General features: G+C 50.7%; 1 protein-coding gene across 3 annotated transcripts in view; it reads left to right on the top strand.

Annotated features, from left to right (window-relative positions):
- The first annotated feature begins 1,461 nt into the window (after positions 1-1,461).
- MAPT (microtubule associated protein tau) overlaps positions 1,462-27,433 on the top strand; it is a 102,750-nt gene continuing 76,778 nt past the window's right edge. For all 3 annotated transcript variants that reach the window (XM_029211542.1, XM_029211543.1, XM_029211544.1), the window contains exon 1: positions 1,462-1,587. The gene's annotated coding sequence lies outside the window, so the exon portion shown is untranslated. The remainder of the gene's footprint in view (positions 1,588-27,433) is intronic.

Raw genomic sequence — 27,433 nt, forward strand, 5'->3', positions numbered from 1 at the left:
TGCAGATGAAGAGAAGTTTAAGGCTAAGGAGTTTAATTTCACTTAGGGAGAAATTAGAAGCCTTTAGGCAGGATGAGCTGATATAGAAAGAAACAGAGAAGGGACACCAGTAAGGTCACTACATATCGAGAACCAAGATAAGGGTCTTTAGGATGGTGGCAGTTGGAACAACAAAAGGTCAATTCTAGAGACTCAGAGCTTAAGAAATTGGCCCTCATCTCCATCATCCACTCAGTGCTCCCAATAATACATTAATTAAACCCCTGTGAATAAAGCATCTTTAATTACCTGCTTTTTGTATTAATCTGTAACATACAATACTGCTTTGAAAAAATATATGAGCTATGCAAATTAAAGCTTTAAGACAAATTCCCATCTTAGGACAAGATGGCTGTCTCCAAGCCCTCATACACTTAAAACCTCCCACTCCCAGGGCTTAAATTAGATGTTGGGGAGACAAAGCTAAGGACAAAACCTAGATGTTGGCTGACTGAGAGAATGAAAGCCCCTGGTCAGTTTCAGTCTGAGGCCGTGTTATCCAGGTGAGAATCTCCAGCAGCATTTAGAAATTCAGATCTCAAGCTGTTTACAGTTTAACAGTGTTTCACAAACAAGGTAAAAATAACTGTATATGTGAAAATGCTCTGTAATGTGATAAGTGCCATTTGAATCTTCATCTAATTTGAGATTTTATTCTTGGGTCACAGATGAATAATAGATTCGAATGCTCCTTGTTAAAACAAAAAACCAAAACCCCCCAAAACCTTGCACTACCGTATTACAATTGAGTTAGCCTGTTTTCAGCATATCTGCTAAGGAAAGAATTCACCTTGATCGGTAACAAAAAAGGTGGACAGATTGAAAGGAAGCAGATCCGGGGAACTGATCTCCAACAAGGGGAATCATTTCGGGAAATTCAGGGGAGGGTCAGGGTGCCAGCGATATGGAGGGCAAGCCCGAGGGAGGTTTGAGGTCCAGGGTGGACGGACTGGAGGGCTGGCCATGTGGAAACCCGCCCAGAACCTTTCCCAGACAGGACATCACCCCAGGACGACAGGGAAAAAAAGGGGCAGCGGACCTGGGGGCGGAGCACCCAGCCTCTTCTCGACCCAGAGAGCATCCAAGCCTCCCTCCCAAGGGAGGAGACCCCTCAGACAAGACAAAGGCTCCCCTAGCAGAAGGGCCAGAGTGCGCATGCGCATTGCGGTCAGCGCCGCGGCCCAAGTCGTGAGAGGGAGGCGAGACCCGGGAAGGGAAGCTCAGAGAGGAGAGAGCCGAGAGGCTAGGATGGGCCGAGCCTTGGAGCTCTCGCGCGCGCCTACTGGTGGCCGGAGGAGAACACGCCCGCGAGGCCTTACGGCCCACCCCTCCCCTCGGGAGGCTCGTGCTCCCGCTGCTCGCGCCTGCGCTGCCCGCCGGTCTCGGGAGCGCGCCCTCTTCGCTCGTGCGCGCGCTCGCAGTCTCCACCACCCACCAGCTCAGACACCAGCAGCAGCGCCGCCGCCGCCGCCCACCTTCTGCCAGCGACACCACAGCCACTTTCTCCTCTGCTTCCCTCTACTGTCCTCGCCCTCTGTCGACTATCAGGTAAGTGCGAGGCTCCGAAATTTGCCTCCCCGTCCTCCCTCCTGCAACCCCATGCCGCCTCCCCTCGCCTCAGAGATGGTTTTCATGAGGTGGGCATTGGTCGGGGGCAAAGGCGGCGGCCCCTCCTTGCGCCCTCAGCGCTCCGGCGCCTGGATTGGGGCGACTTGGAAAGGGACCCATGCAAGGGATGCACGCGCGCGCGCGCGCGCTCGTGTGTGTGTGTCCTGAGGCGGGGGTTTTCTACACGACCCGCTTCTCGCGGACCCGTCAGATGTTGTGCCCACAGGGTGGGGCGCGGATGGCGGTGATCTGGGGGAGGGGGCTGCTATGCACTCTCGAACACCGCCTTTTGCCGCAATGGGCGTATGACTGTGTGTGTGTCGGGGGGTGGAGGGGAGTCCGGTGACGACCCCCGAAACCGAACCTGTAATCCAATTTCTCTGCCTCGGTTTGCCATCAGCTCTAAGGAAGGTATTGATCGGGTTCTAGAAAAGATGACTGCCTGCCAGCCCCTCCCCGGCAGCGATTCCAGTGGGGCTTTCGCTGCCCTTGGTTTAAGGCGGTGGCCCACCCTCTCCTCGATTTCCTCCTTCAGAAACCCGCTGGGGACATTTGAGGGCTGGGAGTGGAATCGGAGAAATGGGGAGGGGTCCCGGCGCTGTCACTTTAGTCGCCCTTCCCCCTGCGCGCTCCTGGCACCGAGACGCAAGCAGCGCCGTGCCCGAGAGAAGACAGCGCGCGGATCCCAAGGTGGAGGCTCGAAAAGGCAGGGGTCACCTGGCCTTGCGATGTGGAAGGATTCGGCAGCTGCCGATCCCGGCTCGAGGGCGCGCACAGCCGCAGCCCGGCACCAACCCGCTCAAGGGCTGCAGGTGCATTTCGGGGCGGGCCCCATTCTCTGCGCTCCGCGCCGGGCGTCCGGCTTGTGCGCTCCCTGCCGGAGGCGAGGGGCTGGCGCGCAGTGCTCGCCCCTCACTGCGGCAGTGGGTGTGGACCCGGGTGGGCGAGGAGGGGGAGGGAAGGCTTTGCCTCCTCCCACTTCCACCCCTGCTTTTTTCCCCTCCGAACGCGAGGTGCCATCTTTTTGCGGTGTGTCACGTCTTTACAGTACCGTGCCAAGCCGGGTGGCTGGGCTTAGGAGGACAGGGCGGGGACTGTCATTAACGGGGGGAGCGCAATTAGCGCTGAAGTCTTGGCATTTTGCTGCTGCGGTCTTGAGCACCGGGGTCGTTCACCCGGAATCTTCCTCGGGGGCCCGATGCTTTGTTTGTAGGGCTTACGTGATCTGCGTTGCCAGCACTGGTTTTTGGCTTTTATTCTACGAGGGTGTTTAACCAAGGTTCCCACCCCTCCTCCCGCTTTTTGCCCCTCATTTCCGAGCCCTTTGTTAGCTCTCAGAGCTCGCCGGGGTCGAGGAACTCGAGTTAGCCTCGGGGCACGCATGGAAAGGGCGTCACCCCGCGCAGCCCCCTCCCAGAGCCGGGCCACGCGCCAGAAAGCATCCGCGGGGCTGAAGGGGTGGGGTTCGAGGTCTCCGCGCGCCTTGCGGGTCGCTGCGAAGGATCGATGCCCCTCCCCACACCCGGAACGTCCCGGGGGCCATGCCCCACCAGGCTGCCCACCAAGCAGCACCAGCTCCCGGTGGGAGCTCGCAGGCGGGGCCCCGCTTCGCTTCAAGCCCTGTTGCTTCGCCAGGCAGGAGACTGTGAGGAGGGGCCGTGAGGTTTCCTCGGGTGCTGCGGGCCACACCCATTTTTATCGGGAGGATGGGATGGGGGGCGCCGAGGGGAGGTTGTCATGGAGACCACACGCTCCCCGGGCCCTTGGGGCGTGCCCCGCCCCTTCCCAGCAGAGATGGAGAACCTTGGGACAAGCAGGGCCGCCCCTTCTGGCTCCTGGAGGACGCTGGAGGGAGACCCGCACCCCCAACCCTGAACCCGTGCCTGTTCCTAATTGGACTCTGGCGGCCGCAACCACCCAGATAGGCATCTCTCATGTGTTTTTATTATTATAGCCGAATATTATTTTAGAACTGTGCGGGATTTTCACTTAAGATCCCGAGTTCGCCGCCGCCTTGAAACCAGGAGGCGGGGGTGGGGAGGGAGGGATAGAGAGGCGGGTACGGACCCCGGCGAACAAATCCGAGCCTCGCCCTCCTTCCATTAGCCGGAGCCTGGCCGGCTTTCTGGTTAATTCTATCGCTGGAAACTGGTGCGGGGGCGCAGTTCTGAGAGGGATGAGCATTTTAGGGGCCAAATCGTCCTCTCGAGCCGCGCAGGTTGATCTGAATATTCGGGAATGACTCGGCGGGGGGTCGAGAGGCTGCCCGGGGCCAAGCCGAACCTTCTTTTGGTTTCAGGGTCAGAGCCTCCCTGCAGAGCTGGGCTCGGCACGGGTGCGTTGGAGAGGTTCAAGGATCAATTCGAGCATCTTCCCCGCCCCTCCCCACAATAGAGCTGGACAGGAGATTCTGGTACCAGAGAGAGCGAGGGTCTTAGAGCGGCCCTGGGAACGGGGAGCCCGCGGCCGCCGCTGCTCGGGATGGACCGGGGGCAGAGAGGTCATCTCCTGTCGGTTGGGGGAAAAGGAGCGAGGCAGAGGCAAGCGCGTTTAGCTCAGTGCCGGGAACAAAGCGCAGTACGGCATCCGCGATTTTACTCTTTGGAAATGTGTTGGCGGTTTGGTAAGGGCTCTCTGGTCGGCAAGGCCGGGGTTGGGGGGCTGTTAACGGAGGAATCCCGGGGGCCTGGGGACGGTCCTTCGTACGCGTATCGGGAAATTCCATCCCTGGCTCTGGGCGCGCTTTAATTACACGGCTTCCTACCCGGGAACGCGAGAGATGCCCCGTTTGCGCCTACGCTCCGACGCTGAAGCTGGGGCCAGCCGCCGCGCCTGGGTTTCCTGGGTTTCCCATCGACTCCTGTCACCGAATCTCCAGCAGGTGGGGGCTGTTTTAAGTCCCGGGAGGCCCCGCTTGGCGTCAGGCGGTCCGGACCCATAACTCCATGCGCGAGTCTCCGGCTGGTCCGGGTTGGGATGGATGGTGGGACGTGGGACAGCGAATGCCAGCCTGCTCCTCTGGGCCACCGCGCGCTCAGGCTCAACAGGACAGCTTTGAGTTTTATCTGATCCCCGTCCCTCCAACTGACCGATCCTACGACAGAGAGAGAAATGAATGCCTTTCCTACCATAATTAATTAAGGTATTTTTTGTGTTTTATGATGCTGCTTATGTTTACCACATAAGAATTGCTTATCCATTCCTCCATCTCCAGACCTTCCCCTAAGTAAATTAATAACATGCTTCTCCCAGAGCCCGCTTCAGAGTGGCTCTTGAAGCTAATCAATTTCTTGACCAACATTTGCTTCTGTAACAGCTTGTGTTTACTGCAGTAACCTAGCTTGACTCTTGGCGTTCAACGTTGGACAATTTGGGGGAGGTGTTTGTTGGTTATGCTGGTTTTGGGTGAATGACAGTCTGTGTCTGTCCGACCTCCTCTGCACACGCCCATCTTTGAGTGGTTTCTAATATCAGGCACAGATCCCCCAACAGGAACAAAAGAAAAGGGTTATTCCCACAAATTACAAGAAGAAAACTTACAATCAGTTTGATTCAAGAAGGGTCAGATTTATTCCAGTTGGGAAAGTGTCCTTTCTATTGAACATGCCCTTTGACCCACATGCCCTTTGAGAGCTGTGGCAGCCTGGAGATGTGGTAGGATTGGGGTGCCCTTTGTTTAGGCTGAGTTTTCCTTCTGCCCTTTTAACATCAATTCATGAAGCCCATTGGTTGAAAATTTTAAGAAATTGTTTTATTCTACCTTCCCTCGGCATTTATGTGTATAAATGTATGTATATGATTTGGGTGGCTCCACAGCTGTGTACATGAACATATGTTAGTTTTCAATTAGATTGTGCCTTCTATTTAGTTAATTAGTACCTTCCTTCCTCTCACCTTGAAATCAAGAATCACTTATAAATAAAAGCACCCTTAGGGGCTTAGAACAGTGCTAGACATACAAGAGGTCTTTGGGCCCTCCTCATTTAACAAATAAATGGATAAAACGGGAAAATGCAGGTTTAAAAAGGTGGTGAAAAGAAAGCAGAATGGGAGGAGGGCTTTATTCAAGGTCATGGCATCAAGAAGTTTTGGGGACAAATCCAATCCAGTTTGTCCCCTGCTCTGTGTCAAAATGACACCCAAAAGCTGCCTGTACCCCTTGGTACACCTCCATGCCCTCCCCTCCCCCACTGCTTCCCTGCCTTCTCCCTTCCTGCTGCTTATGGCCCCACAGCCTGGTCCCCACTGCTCACCTCACCCTCATTGGCCGGCAGAGTGGAAAGGGGAGAGACCACACTCCACCCCCAGGGGGAGGAGGACCCTGCCCTGCGACCTTTAGCCCTGCAGGTGCTGTTCCTGCAGGAGGTCAGAGGGATGGAGGTGGGAAACCCCCTTTGCCTCTGCTCCTTCTTCTTCCTCCCACTTTTCATCATCCCACTTAGAGGACCCCCCAACCCCCTCCACATCCCCAGAAACACCCACCTGCCCGACCATTCCTAACTTGCCAGCCTAGATGCTTCCACTAGTGACTTGGAGCTGGCATGGGAGGGCCACCTCAGCAGGTGAGAGGAAGGGAAAACCCCAGCCTCACCATCTGGGCTGCAGCAGGGAGAGGAATCCGATGTTCCAGCTGGGACTCTCAGCTGGTTTCCTGTAAAACAGTGGTTCTCAAGCCCTGGGGCCACTTTAATGTCTAGAGACATTTTTTTTGTTGTTTTCACAACTGGGCAGGGGTGCTACTGGCATCTAGTGGAAAGAGGCCAGGGATGCTGCTAAACATCCTACAAGGCCCAGGGTGCGTAAATGATCTGGCCCCAAATGTCACAAGTGTCAAGGTTGAGAAGCCCTGCTATAGAAACATTGTTACCCTGGCACCATCATCTTAGTGGCATCTTACATTCATTGAGTATCTTCTTGGAGGCACTGTTCTAAGTGTTCCCCAGAGATTATCTCATTCGATCCTCACAACAACCCCTTTAAGTAGCAGTTTGTATTATCTCCGTATTACATATGGGGAAACTGAAGTACAGAGAGGTTTAGTAACTCACTAAAGGTCACACAGCCAGTGAGTGGTGGAGCTGGGTGTCTGACAGGAGCCCCTGCCCCTTCTCAGCTACATGTGGGCTTAATAGGCCTTTGTGGGCTAGCGGGAAGCAAAGCGCGATCTATAACATTGACCCAGTGGAATATACTAATTCCAAAACCACTGACGCGCATGTGAACTTTTGTAAGAGTCTGTAATTGGAGCACAGCCTAAAGCTCGGAATTTCGGCCTTGACACATGGAACAAGAGATTTTACTCAACCTCTGTGCCTCTGTTTATAAAACAGGGAAGATATCCTGGGGACCTTAAACCTCTTCCCCCAAATCCAGGATTTCAGGACTGCTCTGTCACACAAAGGAGCAGCCAGGTCTGACTGTCTTAAAGAAGTCTGGAAATCAAGATCGGGGGATCATGACATAGACTCAAGATCAAATCACTGAAGTTTTAGGGACATTAGATCTCCGTCTTAGGTTCTGCACCTCAGAGGCTGAAGCTTTGGTAACTGCCACTGGGACCCAGCTCGGAGCCTGTGGGTGTGAGAGGAGTTGGGCGGGCATAGGAAGGACCTCAAGCCAGAATCTCAGTCTCCCTTGGCAAAAGTGGGCCTGGGAGCTTTTCTCACTTCCTGGGGCCCGGGCTCTGCAGTAAATATTCCATTATACTGTGGTGTAGAGGGACAGCCTGGAATCCTCCATCCACAGGACTCACTGCCACTCCACCCAGCTACTATTCTGCCGCTTCCCACAAGCGCCTGTGTGGGCGATCGGACACACATCACACACACCGGACTCACTTCTGTTCCCTCGCCAAAGGGGTTGCTGTCCAAGACCTCTTTCCCTGCCTCAGGCGCCATGCTCCTGCCATCTCTGCCAGGTTCCTGTCTTGCACAGATGGCCCCCACCTGAGGATGGGGAGGGAGCTTGAGGCCAGCTCGGGGTGGTTTTTGAGCTTTGAGGATTCTTTGATTAGGAAACATTCTGTAGGTGTAGGAATCGGCTTCCACAAAATGCCAGCTTGGATGACCTCCAGGCGGATTATCTGAAATTGTGTTTTCTTTCTCGATATTTCTGTGCTTGCCTCGATCAGGAAGGCTAAGAATTAACCCCCAAGAAATGCATTTTGTGCCTCAGCTGTTCAAGGAAAGTTTGTGAATGCCTGGAGGGCAGATGCTGGTTTTCCCTAGACGGGTTCCCCAGTGTGGGGCAGTGTCCTGCATGTAGACACAGTAGGTTTGGCCTAATGGTTAAGGGTGGGGCCTCGGATCAGAACTCCTGGGTGCAAATCCCAGTTCCCCTACTCACTGCGGGGCCTAAGCTTTGTTGTTTAGCCTCTTGGAGAGTTTTTTTTATTGTTTGTAACTTGGGGTACCTATCTCACAGTTGCTGTGGGGTTTAAATGAGGTAGTGCTTAGCCCAGGGCTCAGCACATAATAATTGCTCATTAAATGGCTTCGTGGGCAGCAACCTGTGAGCAGACCCTTGTGATTGTATGAATGTGCAAACTACTGACCTTGGTGATGGAGTTAGTTGGAACAGATACATTGTTACACTGAGTAGGGATCAAGATAGAAGTAGGCAGTTCTTCCTGGAAGCAGGCGCTGTTGTCTGGGTGGTAGTGGAGCCCCGGAAAATCACACACACCCACGTTTAACTGCACACAACAGAACTCTTGCCACAGGCAAGCAGAGTGACTTGTCATTTGTTGTCCCTGCTTCTGCCCTCTTCCTTCCTGAAATCTGCTGCACGCCAGGAATAGCCTGTGTACTGTCCACGCCAGCCTGAGCTGAACCATCCTCCCTCCCACCAGCCTGGGACTGGCGACCTGGCTTAGCAGGTTGGTTCCGAGATCTTACTAGTGTACTGATTGAATAAAAAGTGAGCACTGATGAGATTGAGAAAGTAGCAGAACTAATGGAAGACAATGGAGGAGAGATTCTACAAATGAAATAATGAAGCAGTGCTGAACTTGGTAAACACAGAAGTAGGCTTCATGGTGGCAACTGAGAGTCAAGAAGAAAAAATGTTAAATAAAGCAAACTCAACGTGCTCTGAATCCAGGGAACGCCAAGCATTCGATAGCCATAGTTATATCTGAATTAATAAATCTGGTTTAAGAAGCTTTCTTATCCATGGAGTGAATACTAAGGGTCATAATACATGTTTCTTTAAAAAAGTCATTAAATGACAAAATCAAAGGGACTTCCCTGGTGGTCCAGCGGTTAAGAATCCACCTTCCAGTGCAGGGGACACAGGTTCGAACCCTGGTTGGGGAACTGAGATCCCTCATGCCGCGGGGCAACTGAGCCCTTGCGCCACAACTACAGAGCCCACATGCTGGGGCCCATGCTCCACAACTGGAGAGAAGCCCGCCTGCTGCAACTAAGACCCAATGCAGCAAAAAATAAAATATTTTTTAAAAGATCATAAAAAATGATACATATATATTTTAAACATTTAAATTAACCAGATAGTTGTGCATTTATTCCTCCATCTTTTGCTGTAGGGCCCAGGCCTTCTTTTGGTGTTTGGGTCAGCCGGTTGGAATTCCTTGTCTTTTTGGCCTAAGCAACACCCATAATGCATTGTCTAGGACTTCCAGCTGGTTGGAACAAGGGCTTACACTGTGTATAATCTGAATGCAGAGTCTCTCTAGAGTTTTACTATTTTTTTCACAGTCTTTAACATGCTATTTGACGGTTAAAAATTTACTCACCTTTATGAAGTCTCTCCAAGTATTCAACTTGATTTTCTTAGAGTCAGTGAATGATTTTCAGAATTCATCTTACATTTAACACTTGAATGTCATCAGCTTGCACTGTATTTAAGTTGTGTGACTATTGTAACAAATATGATGGACCTAGAAGGTTGGCGGTGGTAGGAGGAGGCCCTGGCTGTGGACATCAGGCCTTGTGCACCCAGCCTTGAATATTTACACTCCTTCATTTCTGCTTCTTACGTGGTGTCAGGCAGGAGAGGGCCTGCGGTGGAGACTTTTGTGTTCAGTAAATGATGGGCATCATCTTCCCCGCATCTCTTGCCTGTCTTCCAGGACTAGCATGGCACTTGGAATTCATTCACATAGAATCCCAACTAAAGGGGGCATTGCAAAATTCTCCTCATAAAACTCAACATAAATTTAAATTCTCTTTACCATGTTAACTCCCCTTAGTGAAGGAGTTTTAGATCAAGATCCAACAATTAAAAAGCCGTTTTTAAATCAGCAAGATAGAGTTAAATCTGAAGCCATTGATAATGATGTTTCATTCATGGGCCTCCCTTTGGTCCTGTCTGCTTCACTGCTAACTCAGACATCAAAGAGAAGAGGGACATCAATTATCTCTGGTCCCAGCTGCTGGTTTTCCTTGCAGCCTATCGCCCAGTTTTCTGGTTTCCCAGGAAGGCTGGGTTATGTTGTCTTGGGACCTAAGCTTGTAGTTCTACAAAAAACCTCAGGAGACGCTTTCATCCTTGTGTCCTCCTCTTCAGGACATTAAGGATATTAGAAGACCCCTGGGTCCATAATCGCCTGTGATGTGATCCACAGCCTAACGCCAAGAAGGAAGTGGCAGAAAGGACCAATTCATGGAATCCTAGAACTGTGCCCCTCACCCAGGATAAAGGACAGCCCTTCCTCCAGAAGTAGAACCAGAATTCTAAATTATGTGTCAACAGAATTGTCCTGGATCAAATCCAGTTCTGCCATTGATTTACAGATCATTTCAGAAGTGCTTATTTTCAGTTGTTCTTGATTGGACAGTGATACCAAACCACTGTCTTACCTCATTCCCTCTCCCATGATCTCAAAGAGAGGCTTATTGGATAATTAATAATCTAAAGGCTTAAGGACTCCTCTAGTGGTCCAGTGGTTGAGACTCCGCACTTCCAGTGTAGGGGGCACGCGTTTGATCCCTGTTCAGGGAAGTTCTGCATGCCATGTGGCACAACCAAAAAAAAAAAAAAAACACTATAAAACTCTTAGAAGAAAATACAGGATAAAAACTCTTAGAAGAAAATACAGGATAAAAGCTTCAAATCATTACATTCGGCAGTGATTTCTTAAATATGATACCAAAGGCACAGGCAACAAAAGAAAACAGACAAATTGGAGCTCATGAAAATTTTAAAAATTAAAAAATAAAGGCTTAAGTGCCCAAAAGAAGGTTACAATTTACAGAGTCTCTTTGGTTTAATATTTAAATATGAGTATTCACTACCTTATTTATTTTATGTCTGGGCTTTTTATATTGGGTTTGCTGAAAACTGGAACAACTTTCAACTTTGGTGCTGGTAATGCATCAGAATTTAAGTCAACGTATGTTGATAAGCCAAGCAAAAGTTCTACATACAAATAAAATAGTAGTATGTAACCTGCTACTTTGGGGCAAGATAATATTCGTTTGGTTATTGGTATTACTTGGTAATAATGGTTTGATTCATATGAAACCTGTCCCTTTCAAAGTTGCCACTTGCCAAGAATCACCGGGAATAGCTGTTTGGAAGAGTCGCTAACTCTTCTGCCGTCCATTTTCTGCCTTGTCTTTTCCCTAAGAACAGGGAAATTCTACACTGTCCCCACTCCATGGCACAGCAGTTCAACTTCTGCCTCTGCTGTCGCCATGAGGCTGGCTTAGAAACGAAGGATTTTGCAGAACATCCCTAAACCTGCTTGAATAAAGGACTGATCATTCAGAGACTCACCTGAACCTTCTTTAAACCTGTTTAATCTTTTCCCCAGGGTTAATCTTGTGGGGATAACATGCCTCCTGGGTGTCTCTCCACTGGGTGCATTTCTTCCCCCTTTGGTTCTGAAGTCCCTCCTTTCTTAGCAGCGCAGTGCGTGATGGCTGCACTCTGTTCCCTGCAGAGTATTAATACAGACTGAATACATTGAAATAAGTCCCTTTCAGTGTCACTAACGTGCTATGAATAATTATGAACCAATGTTTGATGTCTCATGGCAAATGCAGGAAAAAATTTTTTTAACAGGCAGGATTCATGTTATAAGTTGACAATCTGGGCCAAGTGAAAATCTTTTTAAAACATCTCCTGATCTGAACAATAAATCTTGCCAGCCAGACTGAATTCCAGAAGTTAGCCATCCTCTTATTTTGTGGGGCCTCTGTTATCGCTCACTGCTTGGGCTTACCCAGCCCTGAATTTAACTGCAATCTTCCTGTTTACCTACCAGTTGCGGCAATAATTAAGATTTCCTGGAATTCCCTTGCGGAACAGTGGTTAGGACTCCGAGCTTTCACTGCCAAGGTCCCAGGTTCAATCCCTGGTTGGAGAACTAAGATCCCACAAGCCGTGAGGTTTGGCCAAAAAAAAAAGATTTCCTGAACCTTCATTGTTCCATCTGTAAAATGGGAATTGTTCAATCTTCCTTCCCAAAATGGACAATAATGTGGTCTTTCTTCTCACTGGGTAATCACAGAACTGAAATGAAACAATCTAGGAGAATTCCTTTGGGCTTTTCAGAAAACAAGTGCCACAGGTGTGGGGGATGCCTCCTGGGAGCCACAGTCATGCACCTGATCTGAAGTCTCTCTTGGGCTGAGCCTGGAATAGTATAGCCGCTGCTGCTACCTCTCTCCTTTAGCGCCAGCCAGACGGTGCACACTGCTTCCCAGGAGTGCTCACCCAGTCAGCTGGGCCTGAGCCCTGGATGGATAGACAGATGGCCGCAGTTCAGCCTGTACTGGTCTTATCTGCCCCTTCTTTGGAGGGGAAGCCGATAGCCAGGTGCAGGACATTGGGTGGGGTTCCTTTAGTATGACCTCAGATGATAGCCCATCCTGCCAGTGGGACTTCCTTGGCTTATGCTGTGACCTTCAGAGGGAATTAATTTCCTGGGAGCCTTTCTGTTTTCTCAGGGGGTTTCAGTTTCCTCCTAATCAAGCAGGGACTTGGTGCAGAATCTCATATTCTAATTATGCCCAGGGGCAGCCTCTTCCCGCCACTGTGTTTAGCACGTGCAGGGGATCATTTAGGTCAAGAGCGATTAAGGTCTGGAGTTGACTTTGATGGTATAATATTCTGATGGCTGTTTGGCAGCAAGAGGCATAGTGAAGGCTCATTAATTGAACGCTTGCACTTGGAACTTGAATTGAGCTGGGGCTGGGCTGCAGTCTATTGCCTTTGCCCTGGGAATGGAGGGCTTCTCATGCAAGGGGACAGTGGGAGGTATTTCAGGGGCTGTGTGTCACCCCGCCCTGACAACAGCCCGGCCGTTCTACTGAGTGGCTGGCCTTGAGCATCAGTCCTGGCTACCTGGTGTCCCCACATCATCAACATTTGTTTACCCTGCTCTCCCCAAAGCTGTCCTTGTTCCGCCATGGTCCTGTCCGCTTTGGTCACTGGAACCCGCCATCCTCAAGTCCCCATGTGGCAAACCTTGGAGTCTTACACTCTTCTCCCCGGCCCCCGCTCTTTTCCTGGAACAGACTTAACCATCATTTCCTTCCTCCCAGATGTCACGTGGACCTGCCCCTCCCTTTCCAGTGCTTCCTCACCAGCACTAAAAGGAATGTAGGTCTTATCACCTCACCCTGGGATCATTGTGGAAACAATAATGGATTGTTCCCAAGTTCGGTTCTGAAATTGACATCCAGTCCATTTTGCAGGCCATTGCCAAACTCTTCTTCCCAGAGTAGCCCTGTCCTCTGCCCTGCCCCATCCAAGCATGAGTCCAAGATTGCCTTTTCTGTCCCTTGCTGAGTCACGTCCCACCTCTCGCTGCCTGCCCAAGTCCGCATGCCTCGGCCTGGCCTCCCTGTCTAGTCCTACGGGTCCGGTCCCACCGCTGGCCAGCCTGCCTCTTGGCTTCTTCATAAACATCATGCTCTTTCTGCCCCAGCTCATCCATGGTACCTTTGCTGAGAATGTCCCCTCCTCCTTCCCCTCTCCCGACCTTCCCTAATCTCTATCTCCTCTGAAAGCCTTCTCCAGCTACTGCACTCAACAAGATCCATAGATCTACACGTTTCACCTCTCAGCAGTCATCAGCACTGCAGAGGTTAACGCTTAACGGTTTTACCTCTTGCCTTTCTGTGTGTGCAAGAGGTTGTATGTTCTCTGAGGGCAAGGCTTGTGTCTTGTGTGGCTTTCCTGCTCCCCTGGGTCACAGAGCTTGCCCAGTCACAGAGCTGAGCACATACATAGCTCAAAATAATTACTCTTGAATCATGAAGCTGGGTACTAATAAATCAAACAGGCTGATGTCAAATGAGTTTTACCCTTTTAAGTAAAGTACATTCTCCACCTCCTAGTACATGGTTCAATTGTTCTATATACTTAAAATAACAAAAGTCACATTTCCTTTAATATATTCTATAATTGTTGCTTTGCCTTACTTCAGACCAACTTAACTGTTAGTCCATATTAGTTTTGCTGTATGAAGATGCTGATAATAATGGTAGTAACAGGTTGCTTTTATATTCCTAAAAACATTGCTGCATTTATCCCTCACTCCCCTACGAGGCAGGGATTATCATCCTCATTTTGCAGAGGAGCAAACTGAGGTTCAGAGATTTCACAGCTGGGGAGGGAGCCAGGTGGTGCCTCAGTCCAGGACCTTGTCTTGCTGCCTCCATGCCCTCAGAGCCCCCCCATGGTTCCACCCTTCATGCCAACGGACATGTCTTTAGTGCTAATGACCAGAGAAGCCGTGCCCTCCGGCCTCGGTGATCGGGTCATATGTAATACGAGCCCGGGGAAAATATTTTAAACTGAAAGCTAGCCTCTAAACTGGGCTGCTGCTTCATGTCACCGGTGACGGCAGAACCAAATTTAGTGTCGTGGGCGCGTCTACACTTACCAAATAGTGAAGCTCATTTTTCTGCCAGCATGAAAAATGTTCACACCTGCCACACTTCCATGGAGGGGTACATGGGACCAAAAGCCTGGAAAATGTGGCCCCAGAGGAGCCCTGGGGTGTAGACTCAGGGAAGATGACATTCAGGTTCCCAGGCAGTGTCTGCAAGGAGAAATTTAATTCAACGTGAGTGGTTTCCCTGGGCGGCCGAAGCAAGTCCCCGGCCGTTAGGGAAAATGGGTTACAGTGGGAGGGGAGGGAGGGAGGGAGGGGTTGGGGCCAAAGCTGCAGCACCAAGCCCCCTGGGTACTGCCCCGTCCTCCTTACTCAGCAGTCCTCTTTATATCCCGCAGGTCTACACCACTGCAGTTCATGCTCTAGGACCAGGAAAAGTGACGGGGATCAGGGAAGAGAGGGACAGACAGCCATGAGGTTGAGGTTGCACATACTACGTTACTTAAAGCCGCGACCTCACCAGGCACTTTGATGGTGTTGAAATACACTTCCCATAGCCACCCTTCCATCTAACTAAAACAAGAGTCTGGTCTCAGTCCTGTTCTTGCCTCCTACTTTCTCCCCCAAATTAAAAACAAAAAAACCACCGGCTATAAAGCCAAGATACCACCTGTGAGATCCTGCCCTAGTTTCTGATCTGTTGGGTTTTTTGTTTTTTGTGTTTTTTGGCGGGGGCGGGCACAGGGATCATTTCAGTCTATAAATTGCCTTCAGGGTGAGTAGTAAGTGTTCCTTCAAGAAAATTCTTTAAAACACCGCAAACAGAAAGTTGGAGTGCCTGGTGGTACCTGGCGCTGGGCACAGACCTGGTTAGCTGCGTGGTTGCGGGCAGGAGCTGAGGGGTGTGGGCCCCTTTGCACACAGACCTGGATGCAGAGTTAGGAGGGGGAGGGATAAATTGGGAGATTGGGATTGACATATACACACTGCTATGTATAAAATAGGTAACCAACAAGGACCTACTGTACAGTACAGGGAACTCTGCTCAGTATCTTGTAATAACCTATAATGGAAAAGAATCTGAAAAAGAATAGATATATATGTGTCTGCATAACTGAATCACTTTGCTGTACACTGCTTCCCTCCCCCCCCCCCCCCCCGACAGGGACAAAGAAAATGTTTTTTTTTTAATTTATTTTATTGAAGTAGAGTTGATTTACAATGTGTTAGTTGCAGATGTTCAGCAAAGTGAATCAGTTATACATATGCATATATCCAGTCTTTTTTTAGATTCTTTTCAGGCAAACCATTTAAATCCCAGCCATTTCAGGAGTGGCTCAGGCCCAGGTAGGGCTGTCAGAATTAGCAAATTAAGACACAGAGGGCTTCCCTGGTGGCGCAGTGGTTGAGAGTCCGCCTGCCGATGCAGGGGACATGGGTTCGTGCCCCGGTCCGGGAGGATCCCACATGCCGTGGAGCGGCTGGGCCCGTGAGCCATGGCCGCTGAGCCTGCGCGTCCGGAGCCTGTGCTCCGCAATGGGAGAGGCCGCAACAGTGAGAGGCCCGCGTACCGCAAAAAAAAAAAAAAAGACACAGGATGCCTAGTTAAATTTGGACTTCAGATAAACAATAATTTTTTTTTAAGTGTAGTAGGCTGCATAATGCCCCCCCCACCCTGAGATATCAGATCGTAGTCTCCAGAACCTGAGAATATGACCTTATTTGGGAAAAGGATCTTTGCAGATATGATTAAGGATCTTGAAATGAGATTCCTGTATTATCTGGGTCCTAAATGCAATCACATGTGTCTTATAAGAGCCAGACAGAGAGAGATGAAAAACATGGGAGAGAAGATGATGTAATGATGGAGGCGGAGATGAGAGTGATATGTATGCCTGCAGCCGCCAGAAGCTACAAGAAGAAAGCAAAGATTTCCTCCTAGAGCTTCTGGAGGGAGCATGGCCCTGCCAACACCTTGCTTTCAGCCCAGTGACACTGAGTTTGGACTTCTGGCCTCCAGACCTACGAGTGAATAAATATCTCTTATTTTAAGCCACTCAGTTTGTGATAATTTGTTAACAGTAGCCACGGGAAACCAATACAATTAAATACGTCTCATGCAATATTTGGGACACACACTCAAAAAATTATTTGTTGTTTATCTGAAATTAAAACTGAACTAGGCATCCTGTATTTGATGTGGCAATCCTAATTCCCAGGACCAAAGAAAGGGGCTTTTGAATTTGCAAGAAAGCTGATTGAGCCTGTCAGGAAGTGTACCTCCTTATGCTAGGAGTCTTTGTAAACACAGTCCAACTGAACCAATTTGAACTTTACTAACTACCCTCTGGACAAAAGAGGGGGGCAATTAGACAGGTGTTAATGATTTATTTTTTCAGCAGTCGTTTGAGCTCTTCCCATAAAACAGAAGCTCTGTGTAAGGGTGGAGGAGATAGCCGTTAATCCGGTACATCTAGGCTAAGTTACAAACCATTCCAGCTACATCACATGAAAAATGGCCATTAGCAGAGCCTGAGTGATGCCGCATTGCATTGCTGATACTTGAGCTGCCCCTGGGAATCCTGTACCCTTTCACTGTTGGATGGTGGGGCCCGCGCAGAACAGCTGGGTAAATCCCAGTGGCTGAAGGAGAGGACTTCATGGCAGACCTGAAATGGAGGGAGGGGGCAGATGTTGCAGGAATGAGCTAGCTCTGGATTCCCAGGAGGAGCTCTCAATGGAAGTAGATGCAAAATGTCTCCATTGTGTCTCATGACATCACACCCTAACACGAGTTAAAGACAAACTGGCCCGTTCTCCCATGCAGAGAGGGCTGCCACGCCCAGGCCGGGACATCTATCTTCAGAGGCTCAGACTCAGGCTCAAGGCGGGGCTGAAAGTCGCAGCTTTCCCTGCTGGGCTACTGAGGGCTTCTCTTGCTTACCATTGGGCTCTCTGAAACCTGGACAGTCCCTGGACCCTCGGGCTTTTAAGGATGCTCCCAGAATCCACGGTGTTAGAGCTTCAAGGGACCTTGGGTCATCCAGAACTGGCAGGGGGTCCTAGGACACTCCAGAATTGCCCCCAGATGCTTTACCATGCCTCGGAAAAGAGAAAAGCAAGTAGTTTACAGGAGAAAAAAAAAAAGTGGTGGGGGGGTTACTAAACATGAGAAAGATGCTTGACCTGGCCCACAATGAAGGGATTGATGATAAAACCACAGTAAGACGCCACTGTTACGTGGATGAGACGGCCAAGATCCGGAGGGGTGGTAACCCTTGGCTGGCCGGGGTGTGCTGTCGGTGGGAGTGGAAAATCACCACTTCTGGAGAGAAGATTGACCAGATGCCCTTTGGCAGAGCATCACTGCTTCTGAGAATTTGCTGTTTCTGTGCGAGCAAAGGCTTATATATGGAGGTTCATTGGGGAATTATCTGTTATGCAGAAGTCTGGAAAGAGTCGGTATGGAACTGGTTAAATAAACTGTGGTCCCTGGAGAAATGCACTAGGTCCGTAGTCGTGGCTCTGGCTGCTCCCTCAGATACCTTGTTAAGTCTGGAGCAAGGTAGGCATCCTGTGTTACCATCTGTGTAAAAGGCGGGAGCGTACATGTGAATGAGTCATGCATATGGAGCCTGACACTGGAAGGAAAGGCGAAAATCAGGTTTTGATGGCAGCCTCTGGGGGGAGAAATTGTGGGTGGGGGCAGGAGACGCCATTTTCACTCTGTACTCTTTTATCTTGTGTACATATTACCTTTTTTAAAAAAACTAAATTTATTTATTTTTTTGGCTGCGTTGTGTCTTCATTGTTGTATGCGGGCTTTCTCTAGTTGCGGCCAGCAGGGACTACTCTTCGTTGTAGTGCACGGGCTTCTCATTGCGGTGGCTTCTCTTGTTGCGGAGCACAGGCTCTAGGCACGCGGGCTTCAGTAGTTGTGGCACGTGGGCTCAACAGTTGTGGCGCATGGGCTGAGCTGCTCCGTGGCATGTGGGATCTTCCCGGACCATGGCTCAAACCCGTGTCCCCTGCATTGGCAGGCGGATTCTTAACCACTGTGCCACCAGGGAAGCCCCCATATTACCTTTTTTAAAGGTAAATTTATATATATGCTCAGGCCCTAGCTCACTTCAAAAAGATAAGCACATCTGGAAGAAGGTTCTTTGAGAGCCTCCCCAGGTGTTGCATGACAACCCCTGGTGGAGAAGCTCTGATCTGGCCTCACCCTCATTTCCCAGAGGGGCGGAAGCTCTGTTACCTGGCCTGCTAGCCTGAGCACTGCATGCCTCAGACAGGGGAGCCTTCCAGATAAGCTGGAGGAATAGGACTTAGCAGGAGCACACGCACAGTGTGTGTGTGCAGTGTATATAAAATGTGTAATGGAACACAAGAGAGCGCCTTCTAGAATGCTCCCTTGAGAGTAGAGGAAGACAGGGGAAGGTGGGTTACTGTGTTATGTAAGTGTCTACTCCTTGTCGTGGTTTGTGACAACCCAGACTGGCCCCATGAGCCACCCTGGTCCCCAGAGTGCCTGGTGACCTGTGTAGCAAGTGAGACCCCCGTGGCCGCGTTCCGAGGCCAGGCTGCGTGATGTGCCGCTTTACAGTGTCAATGCCCAATCCTTTTATATCAAAAACGACCTCAGTGTTATTTTTTCTCTTAGTGCTTCATACAGATGATCTCATTTCATCCTCCCAGCCGCTCCAGGCTGGGTGGCACTTCCTGTTGGGAAAGGGAAGTAACGGAAGCTGCCATCCCAGAACCTCAGCAGTGGGACAGGGTGAGGGGCTCCTGGTCCCAGCCCTGCTGTGGGGCAGGAGCCTGTCTCTTCTGGAATGACTTCCGTGGTGCAGGTTCCAGAGTCCCTCCAGAACCCCCTCATTCCCCCAGAGCCCCTGCTATTTGGGGACGCCTGCCACGCCCAGAGAAGCAAAAATGCACTGCTGCTCTTCTCTTTCAGACACAGAACTGCAGTCCTCAGGGACGTTGCAGCCAATCCTCTGAGGGCCTCGTTTCAGTTTTAATTATCATGTTGTCCCATTGGCTCTCTCCAGAGAGGCCGATGGGCGTGGCCACGGCTAGAATGTAAGTTTCCTGAGCCCAAGGCCTGAGCATCTCCTACTGTTTGTTAGTTAAGGGTCACTCTGCCTGGCCTGTGGGCCCCAGACCTCCCAGTACCATGGAGGCGCAAGAGCCCGCAGAGCCCATCCAGTCCCACCTCCCAGCCTCCCTGCAGACCTCCTCCTCTGTCTTCCTGACAGAGTCACCCCAGCTTCCCTGTGACGGCAGCTCACGGCCTGACAAGGGGGCTGGGAGGGAGGAGAAAGAAGGGGCCAGAGAGGAAGATAAAAGTGTTGGGAGCAGCCCCCAGATGGGTGACATCCGTAGAATGAATCACCACCGTCCCTTCAACTCTTTCATCTCCTGTCGGGACCTCCCTTCCCCCACACCTCCCCGCTTTCTAAAGTTATACTGAGAAAAATCCACAGAGGTGCCAGCACAAGGTGATAAGGACCACAAATTTGGCATTTTAACAGATGCCAGAGCCACTTGAGAAATGAGGACACAGCCCAGAGAGGTAAAGTGACCTCCCCAGAGTCACACAGTGAGTTCTTGGCAAAGCTGGGCTAGCCCAGGTCTCCTTCCTCCCCACACAGATGCCCTCCCATGCCCCATCTCGCCTCCTCCCCCAGAGAGGGACCCTCCAACCCCAGAGCCGACCCATGGTGGAGGCCTGACCAGGAAGCACCAATATTTGAGATCCCAGCAAGTGAAGGTGAAGCCTCTCGGATGATGGAGGCCAGTCTCTGGGACACATGATCTGCGTTACGGATGTGTCCCTTGAGCAGCAGCTTTCCAGAACATTCCCACTTTCTTGCATACTGAAAAGACCTCTTCTCCTGCAGTGTCCTGCTGGTCTCCTCCCAAGGATCCCTTGTTTCACTGATTTTGACAAATCATTTCACTTCACAGCAAGTGTGAGACCTGCCTCAGAGGGATCACATGAGCCTCTGTTGAGTAATCAGCTCTGAAGCCAAGTAGTTTCCCCTCAGGGGAGCAGCAGCGGGAGCTAGAGTGTGTATTGTGCCTGGACGTGCCCTCAAGGAGAAAAACAAAAGCAAAAACAACGAAAAGAAAAGACGTCTCTCAAAGATTGGCTCTGAGTCAAGGCTAAGAGACCTTTCACTAAAGCAGCCAGGCTGGGGCTTCCCTGGTGGTGCAGTGGTTGAGAGTCCGCCTGCCGATGCAGGGGACGTGGGTTCGTGCCCCGATCCGGGAGGATCCCACATGCCGCGGAGCGGCTGGGCCCGTGAGCCATGGCCGCTGAGCCTGCGTGTCCGGAACCTGTGCTCTGCAACGGGAGAGGCCACAGCAGTGAGAGGCCTGCGTACCGCAAAAAAAAAAAAAAAAAAGCAGCCAGGCTGAATTGTCTTCACTCCTTTCGAAAAGACAAGCATATACCCTGCTTAAAAAGAAATGCTGATTTTCCTAGAGAACGTCCACCATTCCTGGAGGATGCATGGGTGTCCCTAGTGGAATAGCCTTCCCCTCCGGCTGCTTAAATGACAGATGCAACATTTGTTGCTGGAAAATATCAATTAGGTTAATGAGGTTTTTCTTGCCCAGAGAAATGAAGCAGTTCCCGACAATGGACACACTGTATGGGAAAGAAGGGCAGAACTGCCAAGCCATTTGGCCCACCCATGGGGTGAGCCCCAAAGCCCTTCATTTTTCTGTCCCCTTTGGTTATTTCCCCCCTTGCTGTCTCCTGGAACCATCTTCCTTTCCAAAGTCAGCGCATCCCACTATTAGCACAAAAGCTGCTAAGGGGGCTCCTCAACGGTCATCTCTCCCTGCACCTGCCTGGCCTATTCTTAGCCACTCAAACAGTTTTCCCCAAGTGTTGTTTTAATCATTATATTGTTACTATGTCATACTTAAGTAATGGACATGAGATGCAGTTTACTCACCTCTCCCTGCCATCCTGGATTGTGGATGAGATGTAGTGGGAAGTGCCCAGGCCTTGGAGGAGGGCTGACAGGGGTTGACTCTTGGCTGCCCCCTCCTAGCTGTGTGACCTTGGGTAAGTAGCTCGACCTCTCTGAGCCCGGTTCCTCATCTGAAAAATGGGAATAGTAGCACCTCTGTTTCAGGGCTGCTGTAAGGAGTGGTGGTGATGTCTGTAAAGCACAGAGCACAGTGAGTGACTGGCCCTTAGTTACACTACTGAACGCCCACCATGGTAACCAGTCATCACGGTGGACCCATAGGTAGCGACCTGGAAACATGCTCCTGCTTTGATAAGCGTTTAGAAGGCGGTTGTAGAACTGAATGGGGGTTACAGAAGTCTCTCACTTTCTACTTTCCGCACTTGCATTTTTTCTTAAATTCAATAGGTCTGTATTTCTTTTGTGTGTGTGCGTGGAGTTTTTTAAATATTACATAAGTAATATGTGAACAGATTCTCATCAGAAATTCAGACAGCAGCATGAATTTTATTTATTTTCTTTAAAAACAATTATTTATTTATTTAGGCTGTGCCGGGTCTTAGTTGCAGCACACGGGATCTTCAGTTGCGTGCAGACTTCTTAGTTGCAGCATGCATGCGGGATCTAGTTCCCTGACCAGGGATCGAACCTGGGCCCCCTGCATTGGGAGCGTGGAGTCTTACCCACTGGACCACCAGGGAAGTACCATGAATTACTTTTATAATCAAGAAAAAAGAAACAAATAACATTTGGAGAAAATTCATCTCATCAACTCCACTTTCCACCCTTCTGATGTTATAAGTCTTTACTCCTCCTTCCACCTGGCCCAGGGGTGCCTCCCCAGGAGATGTTTCTTCCCAGGTAGATTGTGTTTCCTCTTACATCCAGCATGCCAGGACTCACAGAACAGGAGGAAGGAAAGGGTGCCCTCCTCCCAGGGCACCCTCACCCCTGCCGAGGCCAGAGGCCCCATCCCAGCCCCTCACCTGCCGCTACCTGTGAGGATCCCGAGGTTTCCTCAGACCTGGTGCAGAGAGCCCTGCTTACCGTTAGTTCCCGTGGCTGCACCCACAAATGACCTTGTGGCACACAGTGGGCTTGTCACCGGAGCTGGCTCTCATTACTCTGCCTGGTTCACATTTCTTTCCTCCCCCTCCCCACCTGCCCCCACGGCTGGGCTCAACTGGAGGCAGGCAGGGCTTAAAGCTCAGAGGAGTTTAAAGGGGCTCAAGATGGGCCCGGCAGCTCAGAGCCCCTAAGGTCTATCTCAGACACACGCTGTGTTACTAGGCTTTGGCGGGCTGGCCTGGGCACCTGGCTGCCTTAGACAGAAGAACCTTCCAGATGAGCTGTAGGCAGAGAAAACAGGAGCCAGGAATGTTTTCCTGGGTTCCGTGTGCACCTGTGATGCGCTGGGCACCACACTTGCTTTGTACAGATCCTAGACCTCGGGTTCCTTTTTTTTTTTATTTTTTATTTTTTTTGTGGAGGGATGGATTTGGCTTTTCTCCCAACCCTCTGTCACCTGTCTGGTACTTGAAGCTGTTGACCAGCTGCCTGGCCAGAGTTGGCAGTGGCGATGGGAACAGAACAGTGATGGCTGGCGTACTCCTGCTTCATCTCCTTTCATCACTCTATTGCCTATTGAGTTTGCAGATTCTACCTCCATTTTTTCACCTGGGGAAACCGAGGCTCAGAGCGGCTAGGTAACCTTTCCACACTGTCCCTCAGCTCTCAGGGGCCACACTCAGCAGCACAGCCTGGAGGACCCTCCAGCCCGAGCATTGCTTCCCCAAGGGGCCTCCTCTCCCCAAGCTGTGGACCTCCTGCCTGCCTGGCGGCTCCATCATCCTGCCTTCTTTCAGTGGCTGAGATCTGGCCCTGGACCCTCCCCTGTCCCACAGGGATACCAGACTGGAGCACCCTGGCAAAGCAGGGGGTGGCTGCCCAGTGCCTGGGAATCCCACAGACACGCCCCCCTCAGTCACCCACTAACTCGTGGGGAACGCATCTGAAGTCTCCGAGGCAGCGGGGGTGGCTCTGCAGGAGCGCTCGCGGCAGAGCTGAGCGGTTCTAGCAACAGCTGACTGGCGACTCAGGGCCTGCATCACGTCCCACTCCTCATCTGGCATTTTGCACCAGGCACACTGCGGGTACTTAATGATAATTAAATTCGGAATGAACTCAGAAAGGCCAGCATGTGGTAAATGTATGCGTCTTTGTGCAATTGTTATACAGCATGATGAACAAGCCATTAACAGTTCATCAGGAATAAAAATGAACGTGGGAAAAATCTGATCGCAAAGATTTGTACTTCTTCCTCCCCTCCCCAGACTTCTAAATGAAAGTTTAGAGATCATTGCTCTTCAGTGGTTCTTGGAGTAGGATTTGTCATGAAAAGAATTGGGACTAAAACCTTTATGCGCTTCTCCGTGTAGATTTGGGCTGGTGAGGGCCGTTGCAGAGCAGGCTGTGGGAAGTTTTCCGGAATGGGTAATCAACATCCCTTGCAGAAAAATTCTCTTCTCCAGACCCAGGTCCCGTGGCCTGGCAGCCATCTTGGGGGTGTGTCCTGCAAGACGGTGTGGGTCAGAGCACCTCTCAGCCCAGAACGCCGCAGCCCCTCTTTGCCTTCACGACCCCATCAGGACAGCTTGCCCTGGAGGAACCTTGGTGCCCGGCCTGGGGTCACCAGGCGTGGAGGAAAAGCTGAGGGGGTTCATGCGTTGCTTAGTTAAATGGGTGACAACGAATCACTTGTTACCAAGAGACAAGGAGCAAAGAACCCAGGCAAGCATCCTGTCACCAAATGCCAACGTTGGGGGGGGCCTGGGGAGGCCTCCAGACAATGATGGTGTCTTGTGGACCCATCGTAGCCAGATCATTCCAACTTTTCAAGATACATCAGAAGTTGTCCTTCAATCAAATATCCCTATTTTCAAGTGTGGCTTACTAATTTCACAGCTTTAAACTCTGTAATATACTCCTGGGCTGTTGGTCTGGTTTAAACTCTATCTGGAGGAATTCAAGCCAGACAGCACTTCCTGGGGTGGGGATTTTGAGACCTTGGGGAAAAGGGGTCTGGTGTGTCTTTGGGGTATTCTGGTGCCATCCAGCAGGAAGTAAGGGGCGGGGACTAGAAGATTCCTCAGGAATGTTCAAAGCACCTAGCCCATGAACTTCAACAAGTGTTTTTTTGACCGATGGGCACTCCCTGAGTCCTCTCTCTGGCTCTATATAATGGCAACTCTAGGCAGGTCTGTGACTCTCATTCCAAAGGCCTAATAGTTTGCTCTTTGAGGATTCCTTTCATGTGATGCCTGTTGGTTGCCATCTTTTAACTTTTAAGGTTAAGGGATGTTTTGTCAAAATTCCCAGCCAAAGTGCCCAGACAAGTTATACTGTAAAACGTGAGAAGGTCCAATGTGTCCGTTTGGATGTCTGCTATGTGCCGGGTACCAGGCTACTTGGGAACCACTCAGTCCTGGCCCGTGAGAAGTTCAGAGTCTAGCTAGGGTACACACACACATATACACCCACACACTCACACTCACACACACTGTGGTTTTATAAGTCAGTTTTATATGTACGATAAAGGTGTTATGTTATTATGTTGAGACATCTTGATATACAGACTCTTAAAAGATAGGATGCCTAGAACAGGTGTTACCTGAAGCCTTCTTCCAGCCTTGGTTGCCTTCTATCATGATTCAGGTGTTTCACTAATGAGATCGGAATGTGGTCCAAAGATGGGGCTGACATTGGGACTGGATCCCCACCAGGAAGTCAGGCCAGGTTAGGGCAGATCCCCGGAACCATCCGGAAACAGCAACCCTTCCACGGCTGGTTTAGCTCAGAAGCCCCATAGAGTTTACTCCTGATTCAAGAGCACAAGACATGCCCAGGGAAGGGCAGCCTGGACGTGGTCTGGCCATCCTGGGTTTACTTGTGGGCACTTGGGTGAATGCCCAGAGCCAGCCAGCCTTCATTTTAGGTTCTGTGTGGTTCTGAGTTGCTCCCGTAAAAGGTAACCAAAGCCTTTACGTTTACAGCCGTCTTCCTCACTCTGCGGCACATGATGGGGCTGCAGCTGTTATTGACTCAGCCAGTATCGTGTCGCATGAGACCCTGATCTATGCACACACTGTGGAGCCAGGTGGCCTGGACTCAAATCCTAGCACTGCTGTGTCCTAGTGGTGTAAACTTGGCCAGGTCATTCAGCCTCTCTGCCTGAGTGTCCTCACATATGAAATTGGAATAATGAGAATACCTACCTCATAGCGCTGGGAAGAGAATTAAATGAATTAAGATTTGTAAAGTGCATAGAAAAGAGCCTTGCCTGTAGCAAGTACTAGCTGAGGGTTTTGATTTAAAAGATCCTTAAGTACACTCTCTGTGGATTTCACAAGCCCTTTATTTTGCACTTCACACCCAAGCCCGCTCTCCCTTGGGATCCAGCCCTAGTTCTGCTTCACAGCTGTGAGACAGGCCTGGCAGGTCTACACAAAGAGGAGAGAAAGCAGCCCCTCGTCCAAGATGGTGAAACCAGGATATAGCATCCTCACCACCCCATCAGGGGCTCAAAGTCTGGACTCTCCAAAGCCCACTTCAGATGCAGGTGTAGAGCTCATGAGTGCCAGTCACCTGGGCCTCTGAAGGCTCCTTTGCTCAGTGCATCACCATTATCAGGGCCTAGGGAGTAGAGGGGTGCTTATTGGAGAGCGATGGGCTGGCTTCCCAGCCTCCCCCACACCACTCTTCTTTGCCTGTTCTTCCATCACTTCCTCCTTGAAGGTAAACAAGGCCAAAAAACAGTGCGCAAAGTAGGAGAAGGAAGGCCTCAGAACTCCATGACGTCACAGACCTGGCTTTTCTCCCAGGGTGACTGTGATGTCACGCCCGCCCTCCCTGACCATGCAGCCCCTGGGGGCACAACGCGTCAATTCCATCACACGTGTGCGCCTGTGTGTGCCCATAGCCTCCCTGCAGGCCCTGCTCAGCCCATCTCACCCAACACGGGTTGCTCCTGCCCATGTAGACAACCAGGAGTCGCTTACGGAAAGCCATCCCAATGGAGTGACAGCACGTCCGCGGCAAACCGCTGGGCTGGGAAACTGCCTTTCATCTCTGTAGCCACTCTTTTGTCAGCCGGCTCCTGGCCGAGAAGCAGCTGCGAGAGACCCCCGCTGCTTCCTTAGGTAATGTCACTGCCCTTTCCTGGGCGATGCTGGGGGAGTGGTACTTAATTCACCCCTGACTCTTCCCTCCTGCCTCTTCATAGCTGCTTGGATTTGGGAGCTGAATTAGATCGGGGCTTGTCTTGTGGGAGTGGGAAGTCTGTAAATGATCAGCCTAAGCAGAGGTCAGACTCTCCTAAGAAAACCTGCCGTATTGCCCATGGGGTGGATTTTCTTTTGACTCCTGTGTGCCCACTGTCACGGTTCACCCCATGAACCCTCGCTATTTTCTTTTCTTTGTGTCTTGTGTTGGACATGTGATGGGAATGCAGAAATACATGTTTGTGGATTTGTTTATTCATGGAGCAACCGTGTCTCGAGTGTCTGCAGTGGGCCAGGAGGAATGGATGGCCTTGGAAGGCTGGGGTTTCTCCAGCCTCCCCCCTCCTGGTTTCCACTGTGGAAGGTGATTTGTGACACGTTCTCCCCTTGGGGGTCACCCCCTGTCTCCATCTGTGCCCCTCAGTCCTTCCCCGATTCAACAATAGCATTTACTCAAGTCTGCTCCCGTACAATGCTAGTGTGAGTAAAATTTGGACCAATTTCCAAGAAGCGCTTTGGCAGGATGTAAAGAGAGGCTTTAAAATGTTTGCTGCCCTTTGACCCAGAATTTCGCTTCTAGGAATCTGTCCTAAAGAAATAATTAGAAACATGAAAAGGACGAAAACACTAAGATGTTCATCAGTGTTTACACTAGGAAATTTCAAAAGCCGGCTACATGTCCAATCTCTGGGAAGTGGTTATGTAGA

The sequence above is a fragment of the Monodon monoceros genome, unplaced genomic scaffold (assembly GCF_005190385.1).
Source record: "Monodon monoceros isolate NGI ecotype Baffin Bay Population unplaced genomic scaffold, NGI_Narwhal_1 Super_Scaffold_9, whole genome shotgun sequence".
Classification (NCBI taxonomy): Eukaryota; Metazoa; Chordata; class Mammalia; order Artiodactyla; family Monodontidae; genus Monodon; species Monodon monoceros.